Below are 3,777 nucleotides of genomic sequence, written 5' to 3'. Positions count from 1 at the left end.
TTGATAATTTATTAAAATACAGTATTCTTCTGTATCAAATTCATTAGTAATTTTATAATATTTAAAAAGTCTTTGATAAATCTTCAATAGAAGTTGATAAATTCTAGAAAACTTCTAATCTTTTTTACTGAGACAGATGTCTTTCAGTTGAAAATTACTTTTATCTTTTTAGAATTTATTTATACATCTCTTTCAGCTTTGATGATAAATTCTAGATAGATTATAGATTTAATCTCAAAATTGTATTTATCAATATTTATTTATAATTCTACTTTTTGTAAACAGTTAAATATTTGTTATATATATTTATAATATTTAATGAGCAATTCATCAGTGAAGATCAGAATATTATTTATATATACTGATACAATTTCATTGAGTAGATTTTATAGAGCTCAGTTAATGTATTTCTGAAATGTATTAAAAATATTTACTAGCTCAAAAAGAGTTACTGTTTATTTGTATAATCTGTAATATATATAAAAAACAGTTAGTTATTTATTATTTTTATTGATTCTTATCTTATAGAAGACTGCAGAGATATTGAGCTTTGTGAATCATTTTACTTTTTCTATTCATTTGAATGTTTTATTAATGAGTGAAAGAGAATATCAATCTTTTTGTATAATTTTATTAAGCTCTTGATAGTCAATGCAGAATTGTAGATCTTTATCTAATTTTTTTGTAAATAGTATAAATACTGCAGCAGATGAATTGCTAATATAGATGAAACTCTTATTCAGTAATTCATTGAGTGTTTTTTATAGAATAAAAAGTTTATTGTATGACATGCTATAGAGAGAGCTTCAAGATAATTATAGATTCTTATCATCTTTTTTAATAAGCTCAATTGTATGATCTATACTGTGCTCTTAATAAGAAAAGAGTATCTTAGCTATTTTTTCATCAAATATATCTATAAAGTTTTTATATATTTCAGAGAGTTCTTTGCAGAGCTTCTTGAAATCTTTGAGCTCTAATTTTTCTAATACTTTCTTGATATCTACTATACTAGCAGTGAATATCTGAATATTCTTCTTTTTATATATTTAATAAATTAATAACTTGAATATTTCTACTAATATCTGAGTGAGATCAGTGATTCTATCAATATTTTTTTTATAGATATGATTATCTTCTGAGAAAATAAGACAATGATTATATATATCTAATAAGATTTCAAATTCTATAAACTATAACAGACTGAGTATTAAATTGTATTTGAGATTCTGTACTTTATATATAAAAACACTCTTCTTCTTATATTCTTCTATATTAATATTGAATCTTACTATATTGTAAAAGATGAATTCTCTAGAGCTATCAAACTCACTCAGTTTATATGATTCAGAGAAAGAAATATACTGAAGCTTATACTTCTCTATCAGCTGAATGTTTATAAGAGTATAATGAAAAAAATCACTGTTTATTATTGCATATATATTAACTAGACTATTTATAATAATAGAGATTATAATTGTATCTGCTTATATCTTCTGCTTAAATCTTCAGCTGACTTATTGCTTCTTGAGTTTTTATCTATATTTTAAAATAAAAACTCTTCTTTTCTCTGTTCTTATCTATCTGTGAATGATACAGTATTTATATATATAAGGAATTGACTTGAAAGAACTGTATTTAAGCACTGATTTGTGAAATGTTCTGATTTATTGCAGTGTATACAGACTTCTCTGATAATTTAATTAATGATATCTTTATCTGAGATATTGAAAACTTTTGAGTATTCAGTATTTATATAAAAGATTCAGTTCATTGACTCTGATTTGAATGCAGAGATTATTGTAAGATAATTTAAAATATATATATTTATTTAGTGAAATTCTTTATAATTCTGAAATGTGTGAAATTAAAACAGATTATTATCAAATAGATGAAGATCTGTGCAGTATTCACTGTATATTAAGAATTTTGAATACTCTATACTTTAATTATACAGCTGAAAGTTCAAATTCTTGAATAGTATATTAATTTTAATAATATTGTTTCAGTTCTGTCTGTCTGCTTCTAAAAGCTTGTGATTGAATTTAGATAAATAAATTACTAACACAGTATTCTTCTGACAGATCTCATTTAATCAATCTAATATCTTGATTTAAAGTATAGAATTAAAAAAGAGAGTATCAAACTGTTGAAAAATTAATTCTGATATATACTGATTATCTGAGCAGTAGCTTATTCAGAGTTGAAATTTTATTAATATATTATCATCTAATCTACTGTGGATATATTATATTTGATTTGATAATAAATCTATCACTTGATTATCAATATTCAACTTGATATTTATTTTTAATTTTTATATAAGATATAATACTAGATCTTCTGTATACTTATTAAGAATTGAAAGCTTCTCTCTCAGAGACTTTTTATGAGATGTGAGTGTAGAGAGAATGATGAATATAGATATACTTATCTCAGTGAGCTGTTATTATAGCTCAGTTATCTACAGTACTTACTACTGAAAAATACTTTATAAATTTAAATTATCATTCACTGTATTCAAATATAATGAATACTTGTAGATCTATTGATAACTCATTTTAATATCTAAAAATATATAATTCTAGAAGATGAAATACTTATAGATACTCAGACTTTTATAAATATTATTCACAGTATTGCAGTACTAAGCTTATCAAACTTCTTTATAAATACTATTTACAGTGTTATAATTTGTAGATACTCAGATCTCTTTGTGAGATAGTTGATTGTATTACAGATACTTAGACTTGATAATTTATATATCTAACAATAAAAGTACTCAGACTCAACAAGAAACTTATATAATAATTAAACACTTGAATCTTTTTTTAATATAATCAACATACTCAGATATAGAAACTGATAATAAAATACTCAGATTTTAAATATAATTGATGCATTTGAATATAGAAATCTAACAACTAGATACTCAGATTTTAAACACAGATGAATTAATTTATAATATAACAGATATATCACTGATTAAACAGATATTATCAATGTTATAGATTAAATCATTTGTACTGTCTGTATAGTTTATACAATTCATTTCAACAGCACTATCAATAAACTTGATACTATTCTGATAATAGTTTATAAATTGATTAAGAAAAGAAAAAAAAAAAATCAGAGAAAGAGATTGTACAAGAGGATTTTTATAGATAAGAAAATTGAAATGAAAGAAATATTGAAGATTATACTCTGAAGAAATGCAGAGTGAAAGAATTATTAGAGTATTAAAATATACACAATTGTAGAGCAGAATTGTGAGAAGATGTGAGAGAACTTCATAAATGTATATGAGTATATAAGCACACAGTAGAGGGTTGATTGTGTAAGTTAACTACTAATGAATGCTAACCTGTCACAATCTGCTTGTAGAATATTGACAGATTTGTATAGATAAACTATCAGTGCTCAAAACAGTGTTTAACACTTAATGAAAGAAATTTGAATTTTTTGTGATGTCAATGAGGCTTATAAACACCTCTGCAATCTTTTAAATAATAATAAATACAATTCTCACCAAGCAGAACAGCTGATTGTATCTTATATATTTTAATAATATCTTGATTTTTTTAAACTTGTATAAAGAGCATCTATAATATATAGATCAGATGCTCACAACTCTGACAGAGTACAAGCTCTATACTAAATCATTAAAATATATATTTGATATAAAGAAGTTGAAGTTTGTAGAACATCTTATGAAAAAGAGTTACATACACTCAATCTCTGAAAAAATGAAGGTTATTACAAAATGATCAAAATCTA

Source organism: Histoplasma capsulatum, assembly GCF_000150115.1.
Source record: "Histoplasma capsulatum G186AR genomic scaffold supercont2.32, whole genome shotgun sequence".
Taxonomy (NCBI): Eukaryota; Fungi; Ascomycota; class Eurotiomycetes; order Onygenales; family Ajellomycetaceae; genus Histoplasma; species Histoplasma capsulatum.
The sequence above is the reverse complement of the archived record's forward strand: the minus strand, read 5'-3'. Positions refer to the sequence as shown.